At 44.0% G+C, this 15,576-nt stretch overlaps 1 pseudogene; it reads left to right on the forward strand.

Annotated features, from left to right (window-relative positions):
• The first annotated feature begins 5,934 nt into the window (after nucleotides 1-5,934).
• Nucleotides 5,935-12,393, forward strand: LOC100734078 (cocaine esterase-like; annotated as a pseudogene).
• The last annotated feature ends 3,183 nt before the right edge of the window (nucleotides 12,394-15,576 follow it).

Genomic DNA, 15,576 nt, shown 5'->3' on the forward strand with positions numbered 1-15,576 from the left:
CCAGGCTATTTCCTTCCACCCCCGCAGGGCTCAGGATACCTCAGAATCCCTCTTGACCACTCTCCCTTCCCTGGGAACTGAAAGCCTGGGAATTGGCTGTCAGTTGCCCAGCACCAGGCCAGCACACTTTCAATTCATGCTTCTCCAGTTAATAATTGACTATGAACTGGATCTTAGCCATGAGGTAAAGGGGCAGCCTACAGAAAGGCCACAGTCACATGTGTGTTTTCAAAGGGAGGCACCATAAAAGGATCTCAGACCATGGGCAATGGAGACAAGAGATTTGAAAGGGCAGAAGGAAAGGAGGAGCCATCAAGATGAAGGACATTGTGACAGTACCAGCCTTTGCCCAAGCACTTCCCTTCACTTCCATCAAAGATCAAATTCCATCTGGGCATGGTGAGGCACTAACCTATAATCCTAGCACTTGGGAGGCTGAGGCAAGAAGATTACTGTGAGTTCAAGGCCAGCCTAAAACTATATAGGGAGACTCTTTCCAAAAAGAAAAGAATAAAAGAAAAGGAAAGGAGAGGGAAGGGAAAGAAAGGAAGGGAAGGGAAGGGAAGGGAAGGGAAGGGAAGGGAAGGGAAGGGAAGGGAAGGGAAGGGAAGGGAAGGGAAAGGAAAAAGAAAAAGAAAAGGAAAGAAAAAGATCAATTCCATCTATGGGAATCCTTTTGCATCTCCTAGATTCGCTAATTACAGCCTCTTGTCCTCTTGACCCCCAACAGTTTTCTCCAACTTGTGACTGCAACTTTGAGGAAACATTTCCTGATATCTTGCAGGGACTTCAGAAGTCACTCAGTGCCTTAGGATGAGGCTAAAGAAGTTAGGGCAGCAGGGAAGCAAGCAGGCATGTCCTGCTTGCCTAGCTCCAGGCAGCCCCTGCCAGTCTACTGTGGGTCTGTTGCAGCACACACTGTTCCCAGTCTTGCCCAATCCCTGCTTCTAGGATCCAAACTCCAGCTTGGGCAAGGTCCTGGTGAAAGACTGCCTACAAGTTAAAGAGGCAGTGTAGAAACAGTCATGGGAGCAGACCATAAGGCTGAACCAATTTATTGCACTGCTGAATGTGATAGCCTGGGGGCTCTTGCTTCTCCTTGCCCAAGGCCAGGGTAAGATTCAGAGGCTAACAGAGATCTGGGTCACACCTGTCAGAGGCAAAGCCTGAGATTGCAGGAGGGAAGGACAACAGAGGGAGGAGCTGGGGGAGATGAAAGATGATAGTGTGGGAAATATGAGCTCATTCAGCAACCTCACTCATGCCAGACACCTGAGGTAGGGACTTGAAACCTAGAGAGGGTCAGGGCTGCCAGAAGACCCCCAACATGGAGTCCACAGCCAAGAAACAAGAACTATGAGACTGGACAGGTAAACAGCTTGGACCAGGGCAGGTGGGGATGACATTTGGAAACTTTTCCTCCTATGTTTGTGACTGGAACTGGCCCTCCCCATAAATAATAACCACAATACCTTCACACTGTCATTTGTCACACCCTTGGCCAGCAGGGTGCATTGACATTTTCCAAAGAGAAACTAGGCAAGGTTACTGGCCCTTGGGGATGACAGAAGCCCTTGACACCACGTTCCAAGGCTGAACTGACAAGCCACTGGGTTTCTTTCACCCCATATATCCAACCTGGAACAAGGGGATGGCTTGGTTTCCAGGGCAAAGATGCTTTGCTCTGGGCCTGCTGGGTACTCTGGCAGCTCAGGCCAGGCAGACACCAAGCCTGGTTGTACCCTTGGCCCTTTTTTTTTTTTTTTTTTTTTTTTTTTTAATTTTTATTTAAGGAGAAAAGAAAAGAAAAAAAAACAGTGAAGGGTACAAGTTATACAGATTTACAGAAGAAAAAAATGCGCAGTAGGAAATCACTAGTTAATAGATTACATATTGCCATCTTAGAAATAATTGTTCAAGTCACAGAATTAAAGTTTGTAGAGTGGACATTCCAGCAATGATACTGCAAACAGTTCTGTTCAATGATCCATTAGAACTCTGTGATATCATTTTCTGTCTTATACATTTAAATATACATGCAGTTATATAGTTTAGAGCATTTTCTTTTCCTCTCTTTTGTACAGTGACTATTACACATTTTGGGTTTCATTGCTCCCACTGTTCTTATTGCTTTTTTGGAAGAGAGTAAAACCAAATGTGACATAACAGAACAGAATCGGTCAAGTCAAAAGGGTGGATATAATAGATAATATAAAAACATAATACAAGGTGATCAACAATGGTTACCCTAATGCCTCCCGCTATTTCTAATAGAATTGCCTATATCATTAGTTGTAATACTATTGAACAAAACCATAAAGGATAAAACCGACAAAACCAAAACATTGGAGATATTGTAGGTCTTCAAAAGTAGATAGAAGTCAACGAGAATGGGCGTTATAATGAATCTCATTATCTTCTCAGCTGATGCCTAAACTTTCGAACCTGATACTATTCAGCAAAACAGAATAGAGGAACCTCAGTCAAAAACAAGATGGTGAGAGTAATACAGGGCTTCAAATCGAGAAAATAGAAAGTCAAAGTGGGTTACTATATTATATCCTGCTATATTTTTCCCTTTAATTAAATGGATAACAATAAAAAAGTATATAATGGAGTGGAGATTGAGAAAAAGAAAAAGAGGGCATAACAGCGAAACAGGGCAGATCAAAACATAACCTTTTAAGCAGAATAGTGTTTCACCACCAGATATTTCCGACTTAAAAATAGTTACCATATTGACTCCCTCCCTGAAGTCCTTGAGTACAACTTCATATACTGTAGCATTAAGTATATCAAAACAATGTAAAACCATTTAAGAGAATGACAGCATTATAGAGTATTTGGAATTGACTAACAGAAAATGAACAATGTTCTCTGTATAATCTCCTTGTCTTTAAAAGGTTTTTGCTTATACTAACGTACATAACAAAATCCAATAAGATACAACCTGGTTAGACCATTGGAGACAGAAGAACAAAAGCTAGATGAGACTTCAAAACAAGATGGTACTGAATCAGCATTACCTATTAAGATGTCATTTTCTCAAAAATAGCTGTTCCTATCATCCAATCTTCTCTGTCTCATTTCTGTTGAGCTCTTTTTCTGTCAGTAGCTGTCAGTTTGTCTTCTTCATTTTGTTCTCTGCTCCATTCGTTGTGGCCTCCCTGCCACTATTTCTGGGTTCTTTGTATTTTTCTTTTTTTAGAATATCCTGCAATACTTTCTGTAGAGTTGAATTGGTGGTTGCAAATTCCCCCAGTTCCTCTTTATCCTGGAAGCACCTCGTTTTTCCATCAATTTCCAGGGACAGTTGTGCAGGATATCTCAATCTTGGCTGGAGATTATTATCTTTCAAAGCTTGAATTATTTCCCCCCATGCTCTTCGTGATTTGATGGTTTGTGAAGAGAAATCTGCTGTAATTCTGATGGGTGTTCCTTTGTAAGTGATCTGTTTCTTGTCTCTTACAGCTTTTAATATTCTGTTCTTGTATTGAATTTCTGGGATTTTTATTATTATATGCCTGGGTGTTTCTCTGTTAGGGTTGTAGGTAGCTGGGGTCCTGTATGCCTCATACAGCTGAGTATCTTTACCTTTTGCTAAATTAGGAAAATTCTCCTGGATTATTTCTGTGAGTAGCTTTTGTAATTCACTTGTTTGTGTCCCTACTTCTTCTTCTATGTTCTTAATCCTTAAGTGGTGGCTCCTCTTATCATCTTCTTGTCTTTGTATTATTGCTGTTTGTTTCTTTGTTATTTTTAAGAAGTTTTTCATTTCATTCTCCCATATTTCAAGTCTGCCCTCCAGTTCAGATAGTCTGTCCTTAGTTTCTTTCAAGCTGTTATGCCAGTCTTGTATAGACTTATTAATTTCTTGATAGTCCCTTTGAACCTGCTTCACATACTCAATGCTTTCTCTGTTTTCTCCATCAAGCAATTCTCCCCTCTTTTTCTGTTCTTCCATTCCACCATCTGTTTTTTCCTGGGTGGTGTTTAGCATTTCTCTAACTATTCTGCATACTTCTAGCTTCAGATCATTGATAACTTCATTCCTGAATTGGTCTATGAGGCTCTCAATATGGTGCTTAATGTATACTGGTGCGGCGTCCATTATTGCCTGTTTCTCAGGATTGGGGGCTGAGGAGCTTTTTTTGTTGCTTCCCTTCCCCATATTTTTTGTTCCTTATAAAATGCAATCTTACAAAGGAGGCCCGGCTTCCCTGCCTGTCAGCCACAGCCTGATCAAATTGCGCTGGCTAGTTGTTCCCGCCCACCGCTGCGCACCAGGGAGTCGGAGGAGGCAGCCTATGCGGAAGTCAGTCGCTCCTCCGGGCCATCGTCCGGCTCTGGGATCTGGGTTAGGCTAGTCTAGCCTAGAGAGTCCGCCAGCAGCGTCACTCAGGCCAGGCACTTTTCTCCAATCCCGTCCGAGAGGGGAATGGCGCCCAGAGAGATCTCCGCTAGAGTCAAACTGTGGTGGGGGGTCAGATTCTCACTCACCTCGCCACCAGTCAGTTTTCGTGTGCACCTCTGTCCGTCCTTTTTTTTTCGACTCCGTTCTCCCGTTCCCAGAGCTCGGCGCTCCCAGAGCTCGGCGCGTCTCTCCTTGCTGAGCCGCTGTGGAGATAGCCGGCCGCCGCACGGCGGGAAATCCAAACCGGTTTCCGATGGCGCGGAGTCGAGCCTCCACACCGAGATTTTTCTGTTCCTATTTTAGCGCCAGGACTGTATTCCAAGTTGGATTCTCTCAGCCCAGTTCGTTCCTGAGTCAGCAGAGCATATCTCTACTGATTCGTGTCTCCCTAGTCCGCATTATTTCTGGCCTCTGAGCCGAACCTTTCAGAGAGCCTCTGGTAGTTGCTGTTGTCTGTCCGCCATGTTCTCTGGTCTCTCCTTACCCTTGGCCCTTAATGTCCTCACCTACATGGCTCCTGGTGTGAGACCTGATAGCTGTAGCTGCCTTTTCTCAAACCAGTCTGATGTGGAGGATCCTGCACTCACCGAATCCTGTGGCTGTCCCCAAGGGCTTTCTTCCCTTATCTGCCATTACTCTGTCCCTTAGAGGGCACTAGGACCTTTCAGGATGAAAATCTGCTTGGTCATACTGATGGCTACATTTAAAATAGCATTGTGACTCTTACATTCAGTAAGAGTATAACCGTTCTTTGATATCTGTGGGGATTGTACAAGGACACCTCAGCAATACCCAAGTGGGCAGATGCTCAGGCTCTTTATGTAAAATACCTGAGTATTTGCATATAACCTAAGCATGTGTTCTTTGAAAAAACACTGAATTATTTATAATGCCTTTACCAGGTGAGTGCTATAAAAGTAGCTGTTTTACTGTATCATTTGGAGAATAACAGCAAGAAAAATGTCTGTACATAGGCTGTACAAATACAAGTTTTTTCTTCAATTTTTTCCATCTTCATGAGAGGTCAAATCAAGAGATACAGGGCTCACTAACATGGAGAATAACTATAACTCACAAACCATAGGGGGTCAGATGGTGGGGACCACCCCGCCTTGGCTTTTCTCCAGGGATCATCAAATTCCTCAGGACCTTACTAAGAGTGTGCAGTAATACTTCCCTGTTCTAATATATTCACAGAATTCACAACTTCAATTTCCTCCCTCCTGAACATAGTCCCCAACCTGAGCACTAGACACACACTAATCTCTGTATCAATGGCTATGCTAATGCTGGACTTGCCATTACAAACAGAATCATGAAGGCAATGGTGGGAAGGGGAACAATATTAGGCTGAGAAGAGGGTGAAAGCCATGTTTGCAGAAAAGTGTTCTTTGACAAGGCTGATTGAGGGTGGTAAGGAGGTGGCAACACTCACAGTGGAAGACAGGTGACTGGGTAGACCCAACCCCAACGTGCATCTCTCTGCCCACAGCCCAGGACTCTGCCAACTACATCCGGCCATGCTCACAGGGCAAGTGCGGGACAGCCTCGTCCATGGGAATGATACCAGCGTGGGAGTCTACATCTTTCTGGGAATTCCCTTTACAAAGCCACCTGTAGGTTTGCACCTCCTGAGGCCCCTGAGCCCTGGAGTGGTGTGAGGGATGGGACTTCCTACCATGCCAGGTAAACATTCCTAGCTTCTTCAGGATAGTTCAGGCCCTGAGGAGAGATTGGTTGTTCTGAGCCCAGGCCAGGCTGTAGTAATTCCTTCACCTAAATTCCTCAGCTGCTTTTCCTCTGTCTTAGGGGATTCCCATGATAAACATGCTAAGGCTCCAGAGGAAGCAGGAAGAATAACAGGCATCTCTCCCAGAACTCAAGAGGCTGAGGCAAGAGGATTGCCTCAAACTTGAGGCCAGCCTGAGCAACATAGTGAATTCAAGGGCAGTCTGAACTACACAGCAAAAAAGAATAACAGGCATCTGGCTCAGAGTTTGACACTCAGAAGGTGTTATTTCTAGGTGTTAAAGATAAGAGTAGAGATAAGTTTATCCTCAGATTCAAGCTGTGTCATGCATTCTCTGCTACCAGGAGAAATGTATCTGAGACACCTCAGGTTGGCTCTGTGACTCTGTAAGAGGCCCTGACTCCAGATGCAGACACTGCGGATGTCTGAGGAGGGGAGCAATTGTGGCTCCTAAGATATGCCATCTCCACAGTCACTGTGGCAACCACCAGTGCCCTAAGCCATTGGCCAAGGAACAAGTGTTTGTTCTTATAACTGGAGACAGTGATAGAAATGAGGTTTCTGGAGAGTCTAGACTTGGAATGAGGAACATCCAACTAGTCATCTGTGGAAAACTAACCTCCATTCACATATGCAACACTTGTGTCAGAGCTATGCTTCTGTTCCAGCCCCAAACAGGCAGAGAAACAAGGGATGAACATCAACACCTCCCACCAAAATTTCCCATAGAGACTCCTGACAGTCACACTTTTCCAGCCTCAGGAGAAATAGAATCCATGGCCCTCAACTTCTAGAGCTCTCTCTGGAAGTCTGGACTCCATCCCAGGTTCTCTGATCTCTGTCTTTTGCCTTGGTGGCCAGGGACTTGAAAGAACGACCATGTGTGAACATGGACAAGAAAGGATTAAGGGGAGCTGGGAATAAATCTGCACTCAAGGTGTGATTTTGACCACTGCATAGCCCTTGACTGTTGCCATTGTCATCAGATGTCTACAAAATACTGATAAAATGAGTACATTAGTAATGAACATCTTGAATTTGACCCAACCCACCATTCCCACATCTGAAGACTGCCTCTACCTCAACATCTACACCCCTGCCCATGCCCATGAAGGATCTAACCTGCCTGTGAGTATCAGGTCATCTTTATCGAAGAGTAGGTGAATACTCATTCTGTAAGATAAGAAGGACCAAGATCAGCCTAGGTCCTGCTGTAGTGTGAATCCTGATAAGAAGCCTCTCATTCTCATGTGGGCAGTTGGCCCTTGAACGTGGAAACACAGAGGCCTAGTTTCTTCCACAGGTCAGAGTCTGTGACCATTGGGTAAACCCAGGACTCACTCAGCTAACTCATGCACAGAAGACCTTAGTGCCCAAAGAATGCACTTTGAGGTCACCAAAGACCCCAACAAATGACTGTCTGTTGAACAAATAGGAATGGAGGACACTTAAGGTTTTGTGTGTATTTCAAGGTGACACTCCTTTTATTTCCACATCTGAGGGGTTCTAGAAATAATGGGGTAGGGTTTTGAGCCATAGAGCTCACTCCAAATGATAAGAGACATTGTCTTTCTATCCAGCCTAAGTCTCTCATCCATGGCCTAGATCATAGCAACTGCTGTGGTTCTGAATATATGGATAGAATCAAAAAGCAATACATAGTCTATAGGTAGCACAGGTGGGGTTTGGTCTAGGTGGAAGGCACAAGGTATCTGTCTTTTCTCCCTAGGTAATGGTCAGTGGTGGACTAGTTACAGGCATGGCTTCCAGATATGATGGTTCCAGGCTGTCAGCCTTTGAGGATGTTGTGGTGGTCACTATCCAGTACTGCCTGGGTATTCTGGGCTCCTCCAGGTAAGCCTAAGACTGGGCTGGAAAATAGGGACTAAGCAGAACCAGGATGGGGATATGACCCTGTCCCTGCTACTTGTCAGCACTGGAGACCACCACGCCACTGGCAATTGGGGCTACCTGGACCAAGTGATGCCCTACTCTGGGTATAGCAGAATATCACCCTCTTTGGTGGCAACCCTGACCATGTCACCATTTTTGGCCAGTCTTCAGGTGGCTTAAGCATGTCCTTAAATATTATGTCTCCTATGTCCTGAGGACTCTTCCATTGTGCCATCGTGGAGAGTGGGGTGGCCCTTATGCCAGGCTTCACCTCCAACTCACCTGTGGCCATCTTCATAGTGAGTGCCCTCAAACACCCCAGCCCAGTCTCTCTCCCTCTCTCTTCACCTTCAGAACCTCTAGCTCCTCTCTGTTCAGTGTGGACAGTTAAGTACCTTTCACGATGTTCTATGGCAAGCAAAGCTACTCCCCAAGGCACTCATCATGCACAGAACCATGTAGCAAAAGGAATGGCTCCTCTGGCTGAGATCTCTGAGTAATAAGGAGGTCAAACAATTTCACACCGACGTTAAACCACAAAGGGTATCCTGTGAAATTGGGCACAGATGCACCCAGATGGGGCTCTTGGCTCACCCTTTTTGCTGCGCGGAAGGATGAGCCACCCTGTCTGGTCCCTTTACAGGTGGTGGCCAACCTGTCTGCCTGTGGAGAAGTGGATTCAGAGGCTCTGGTGAGGTGCCTGCAGGGCAAGAGTGAAGAGAAGATTCTGGCTATAACCAAGGTTGGGCTGAACAATCTTGAGTGCAGATAATAATATAAGAGGCAAGAAAGCCTGAGTGCTTTTCAGACTCCCAGGAGAGTGTCCTCCTATCCATGCCATGACATTTGATATCCACGCACACTAATCCACGTAGTTAGTGCCTGGGCACGAGACCTAATTAGGGTGGGTAATTAGGAATGAGACAGGAAGAAGTATAAGATGCCCAGAGGACATCAGAAATTTTCTACAAACTGACCTTGCTTCCTGATATTTATTTTCCCCTCAGGCCTTCAAGATCATGGCTGCTGTAGTAGATGGAAACTTCCTGCCCCCAGGAGTTGCTGGCCTCTGCCAGTTTTCAATCTGTTCATAGCATCATTGGTGTCAACAATGATGAGCTTCGCTGGAGCCTTCTCATGGTGAGGTCCATCCTCCACCTCAGGATTGAGTAACTATGGAAAGATGGTTTCAAGGCTCCAGGCTCATCTACCCTCAACTCAAGATTATTCTTCAACTATCCAGAATGCTGGCACTAATGACACTAAGAAGGAAATGGACAGAGAAACCATGAAGGCTTCTCTGCAAAGATTCTCAGCAGGAGAGGCTGCTGGTCTTACCCCAGTGGACAGGGAACACTTAGATATTCTGGCATGCAGCCATGCCCAAGAACAAAGCCTGAACTGTGTTTGGGGGTCACCCCAGAGCTTGAGATTTCCTGCCCTCTCAGCTCCATATCCTCACCTTAGGGCAGCTTTCTCTTGCCCCAGAGCTGCATGACTTGAAACTCCCTCACCCCTCTGATCCAGATGTTGTCTGCTGAGTCTATTGACCTTGTGAAAGAGCAGTATGTGGGGGACAAAGAAGACCACCAGAGTCTTCAAGTCCAATTGTAGGAGAGTATAAGAGATGCCATCTTCATGATATCTACACTCCAAGTAGCACATTATCAGCATAAGTACATCTACTACTGAGGCCTGCCTGACCAGTAGGCAGCTCAGAGCTTTGGGGCCCAGGTGAAGGCTCTTGTGTCCATCTCCTGACCCATATCTCTATTGAATATTTAAGGAAATATTCTCCATGTTTCTCATTTCATTAAATGATAATTAGGCTCAGAGACTGACATCTACCTATTTTGCACTTGAGAAAACTGAGTTAGTAATAGTTACTTGAGCATCACATAACTAGAAAGGCCAAGGCCAAGATTTAGCCAAGGCCTTCCCTACAGCCCCTATTCTAGCCCGAAGTTCCCAATCCCATCATCCAGATTTAAACCAGCTTTGAATTTAGGCATCTTCTCAACAAGATGAAGCAAAATAGCTCCAGGTGAAGGCTACCATGTCACAGCCTGTCAATGTCCCCAGGTTCCCATGACCCTGTCTACTGTGAGTTCCAGCATCCACTCAACTTCTTCCAGAATATCAGGCCAACCCATGTGAAGGCTGACCATGGCAGTGAGGCTTTTTTTTTGTCTTTGGATTTTGCTTCTGGGGTAACAAAAGTAAGTCTGCTTGGACCACAGCTGGGTCCCTGAGGAATGACTGTCCTCACTGTCCAGATGAAGAAACTGAGACTCAGAGAGAAGACAAAAGCAGGTGTCCACTATACTAAAGTTCAAATTTGTACCAGGATTAGAACCTGAACTCTTCTACTGAAGCCTGTGCTCTTCCTCACTCCAACTATGTACACCATGGGTACCAGGGGTTGGGAGGTGTCTGAACACATATTTATTCTTCAGTGACTTCCCGGGGTCAGATGGAAGAAGGAGCCTTCTGGGTGCAGAATGAGCCCCAGGTGAATTCGGCTAGAGGCTGGAATGAGTAAGGGTAGGCTGAGAAAGGGGAGGGCCTAGATCCCCAGGAAGGTCAGGAGGGTAGGGGCCTGGTCTTCGGTACTAAATCAGGCTACAGCAAGGTGTGAAATTGGTACATGAGTGGGCAATAGGATGAGAAGAATGAGGGTCGGTCTAGGACCTGGCCCTTTATCCTCTTCTTCTCCACAGTTGACTTTACTGAGGAGGAGTTGTTGCTGAACAGGATGATGATGAAGTATTGAAACAACTTTGCTCAAAATGGGTGAGAGGATGCCCCTCTGCCTCAATCTTCCCAGAGTGTGTATGAGCCAAACAGGTGCCCCTCTTACCTGTGGTGACCTCGTTAGAATACACTAAATCCCCAACTCAAAAGTGAGTTTAGTTCTGGGACAACTGTTCATAAATTATGTTCATTCATAACCTGAAAAAGTGAGTCTTATGTAGTACACATGTGAAAAGTTCACAACTCACATATTCGTAAGTCAGGGACTTTTATATGTAGCCTTCATCACATAATAGTACCCTCCCCAAACCAAGGACAGTCAGATGGCACTGTGGCAACAGGTCACTAGGTCTCATCACCCAGTCACAGCCTGCCTCTGAGAAAGGGAGACAAAAGAAACCAAGCTGCCCTATTCCACATAGAGGGGGCATTGGTAGAAGGTCCTTTCTTTCCTACCTCAAAAAACAAACCTCCTCCACATCACCCAGAAACACTATTTTCCTCCACTACCAGCTATCTGGCCTAGTTCAAATCAGGCCTCTAAGGTCTGGGTTCTGCAGAGCTCAGCGTAGCCTCCCTTTTGCTCCCCTGGGAGGGTATATCCATAGGAACTCCAATGGTGAGGGCTGCCCCACTGGCCTGTGTTGGACCACGAAGAGCTATACCTCAGTTGGATGTCCAGCCTACTGTGGACCGTGCCCTGAAGGCCTCCAGGCTGAAGTTCTGGACAGAGATTCTGCCCCAAAAGATTCAGGAACTAAAGAGATATGAGGAGAAGCACACAGAGCTGTAGCTCCGTGTGTGGGGAGGGAAGATGGGAATGAGTGAAAGTGATCTCTTCCTGGAATGTGCCATGCTCACTGAGGAACCCGGCTTGACTCCATGGTTGTACGATCATTCATCTACTCTTCCTCCAGCCCACTAGCCTACAAAGAACCCACTGCAAATGTTTTTTGCAAATCTTGCAATAGGTCCTCTCTTATGAAACACACCACATCCCCAAGGAGCTGTGGATAAGTGAGTCTTAATGGACACCACTGGCTTAGACCCCTCATCACCTCTTCACCTACCTCTGCCCACCCTCTCTCCATTTCTCCTAGCCCCACGGTCTCCCCACTTTGCAAATTGTGCTTTGGCAAGCATTGCAACACATGGGTGTCAGAATCCCACATTTGCTTCTCAGAAAGAACCCATGTTCATGGGTCTGTAAGGAGCCAAGAGATATTTGCTCATCAGAAACCCCAGTGTCTTAGTCTGTTTGGGATGCTGAAAACCCTATAGTGTCTTAGTCTGTTTGGAAGCTGAAAAATCCAAAATGTAGCCAGGAAATCTGAGGTCTTGTGAGAGTTTGACTGAGCTCTTCTATGACCCCTTGTTACTATTTCATTATATGAAGGAAGGGATGATCAAGCTCCCATTGGCCTCCTTTATATGGGTACCAATCCCCTTCTCCTTCCAAAAGCTTCTCTCCTTAACAGGGTCACACTGGAGACTTGGTTTCTATATGTGACATGGAGACTGTAAACCTTCACACCACCATTCTTAATGTTCCCAGGTCTTAGTCAGTGAGGCTACAACTAATAAAAGCCTTTGTTCCTTGAAGATTAAATGTCACTTTTCATTCACATACCATGATCCACCCACTCATTTCTTTGTGTCCCAGGAAGGTAAATGATCCCATTTTGTAAGAATCAAGAGTGAGTTTGGGCCCTGGTCCCTGGAATCTGGGCCAACAGGAATATGTCTAGGAGGCCAGTTTCACAGTCTCTTCAGTGGTGGGTCTCCTGAAGTTCTCTCATTTTCTTGTGGCCTTCAAATGCTTTGAGGCCTATGATTGCACAATCAGGGCACATTTGTGAAGGGTTTTGTCTCTGGGGAGTGTCCTAGAAGTGAGACTTGGAAGTAAAGAAGATCCAGGCATGTCGAGCAGAAGAAATTCCTGTGCCCTAGCTCCTCAAGGATTTTTTCTTCCAAGGAGGTGTCCTCCAGCTAGAATTCCCTTCATAACCTCCTGGTCTCCTGCCCATCCCCTATTCACCATGGGCATCCAGGTGATTCATTTTCCTTTTCATCTCACTGTTGCCTCTAAACATTTTTTGGCCTCTCTCATGTATTTTATCATATTGTGCAAAGGTGTCAACGTGCACTCAACCTACTTCCTTGTTTTCTGTCATTCAGAGATGGTATCATTCATCCCATTAACCCTGAGACTTCTCCCATTCCCGTAACTCTGACCAGCTTGTTCTTCTGGGGCACCAGTTCTTCCAGAGAGAGCATCCCCCTTCTTTCCTCCATGGCATTTATCTTAACTAGGGGAGACTCTAGACCCTCGGGTTAAATGATGAATATTCTCCCATTGCCCACCGTGGACACCAGGCAGCAGACGAGGATAATATTAAACCTGGGCTAAGGGACTTTGCACTGGGCAGAGGTCAGTTTTTTGTTGTTTTGGTTTGCTTGGTTTGGTTTTGGTTTTTTTAGGCACACTGAGCACACTTCCACTGAGAACAAATTTAACAGAAATATTAAACTATAACAGGCACCAGTTAAGGATTAACAGGAAATAATTTTGAAAATTTCAAATAAAGGCAACTTTCAGTATAACTGTACATAAAACATTCATACACAGCTCATTGGAGCCCCTATTTGACATAAACTTTTGAGTTTATTATTGGGACCACAGAGTAAGGCCAATTTTGTCTTTAAAGTTGTTGTAATCTTTGCACATACTTTGCTTTTTTATTAAATGTAATCCCAGGTGAACCTTCACTCTTGAGTAGCACAAGGACAAGATTGTACTCTAACGCCAGCATGAATCTGCGTTCCATTGTGTTTGAAATGGGAGCCAAGTACTATGAGCCTGCTCTGAAGCTAACCTTGCCAGGATGAGTCTTCCACAGAAATCATTTTAATTTTTTTTCAGTATTTAGTAATGAAATGCACTAATGATACTCTATTTGTAGTTTAATAAATTTAATGATGTTTTCTATTTGTGCATGGATGCTAGCCACTTAGTAAAATTTTGGCTACTTTTCAAATATATAATGTTAAGCCTAACTTAAGACAAGTTGGTAAACTGTATCTTTTACTTTTTTTAACTACTACTAATTAATTTAGTAAAATAGTTGCCTTAAGCATTTACAAACGGTGACTTCAACCTCCCCTCCTGTCTCAATATTGATGGAAGTAATCCTTTTAACAACTCAGGATGGTGCAAGTCAATGAGTTGCCTATGAGTTGTCATCTGGAGATATAAAGAATTAAAAAAATGAGACCCCCAAAATTCAAAGATCCAATCCAAAAATGGGCATCTGAGATGAATACATAATTCTCAGGTGAAGAAATACAAATGGCAAATAAATGCATGAAAAAATGTTCATCATCATTACTCATTAGGGAAATGCAAATTAAAACCACACTGAGATTCCATCTCATTCCAGAAAGAATGGCCAGGATCAAGAAAACTACCAACAACAAATGCTGGAGAGGTTGTTAGGAAAAAGGAACTATCCTGCATTGTTGGTGCGAGTGTAGACAGGTGCAACCATTATGGATGTCAGTCTGGAGGTTTCTCAAAAAGCTGGGATTGGAAGTCCCATTTGTTCCAGCTATTCCACTTCTAGGCATATTCCCAGAAGAACTGAAAACATCATACCACAGTGATATAGGTACACCCATGTTTATAGCAGCACAATTTGTAATAGCCAGATCTTGAAAACATCCTAAGTGTCCATCAACTGAGGAATGGATAAAAAGTTGTGGTATTTTTATACAATGGAGTACTACTCAGCTATAAAGAATGATCACACTGAGATATTTATAAATAAATGGATGCAGTTTGAGAACATATTCATAAGCGAAATAAATCAAACTCACATATATAAATACCAAATAGTTTTCCTAGTGTAAGAAATGGTAAGAATACATAAAAGTGTGTGGTAATCATGATTCCCCATTATATTGCTTTGAAGCCTTATAATGTTTTCATCCATTAATTGGAATGGTTTTATTCTGGGTTGTTTGATTTTATTGTTTATGATGGTATAAATAGCTATTTTGAAGAAAACAGACATTATAATAGCTAGTGATGATTTAATATCATCCTGTTTTGAAGTCCCACCAAGTTTTTGTTCTTCTGTCTCCATCGGTTTATCATGTTGTATCTTATTGGATTTTATTATATGTGATAGTATAAACAAATTTTTATGGACAAGGAGATAATATAGTAACCATTGTTCATTTTCTGTTAGTTGGTTCTGAATACCCTGTAATACTCTCACTCTCTTGAATGGTTTTACACTGTCTTGTTATGTTTGATACTATAGTATATGAAGGTACACTCAAATATTTCAAGGAAAGAAACACTATAGTAGCTACTGTTATGTCGGGTTGTCTTGTGGTGAAACACTATGTTGCTTAAATTGTTCTGTTCTGACCTGTGTTGCTTTGCTTCTTTTATCTTAATCTTATTTAGCTCAGCAGCATAAGTGCTCACCTGCCAAGCACAAGGTCATGAGTTCAATCCCCAGTACCCAAAAAAAAAAAAAAAAACCCAAGAATCTTCACCACAAGGTGTTTTCCGCGTAGTGATTCTCAAAGTCTTAGTAGGTATGTGAACAGGCCCTTTCACTTTAAGATTCTTTTCTTTGTACCTGTGACCAAGTCAGAACACACCTTCTCCAGGGATTTTACTTAGGGCTGCTGAGGTAATTCTAATTAGGCAAATAGCTGTCTTTCTGATATCTTTTAAAAGTCATGGCTGTGG

The sequence above is a fragment of the Cavia porcellus genome, unplaced genomic scaffold (assembly GCF_034190915.1).
Source record: "Cavia porcellus strain 051 isolate PalLab524CR breed Dunkin Hartley unplaced genomic scaffold, mCavPor4.1 scaffold_4, whole genome shotgun sequence".
Classification (NCBI taxonomy): Eukaryota; Metazoa; Chordata; class Mammalia; order Rodentia; family Caviidae; genus Cavia; species Cavia porcellus.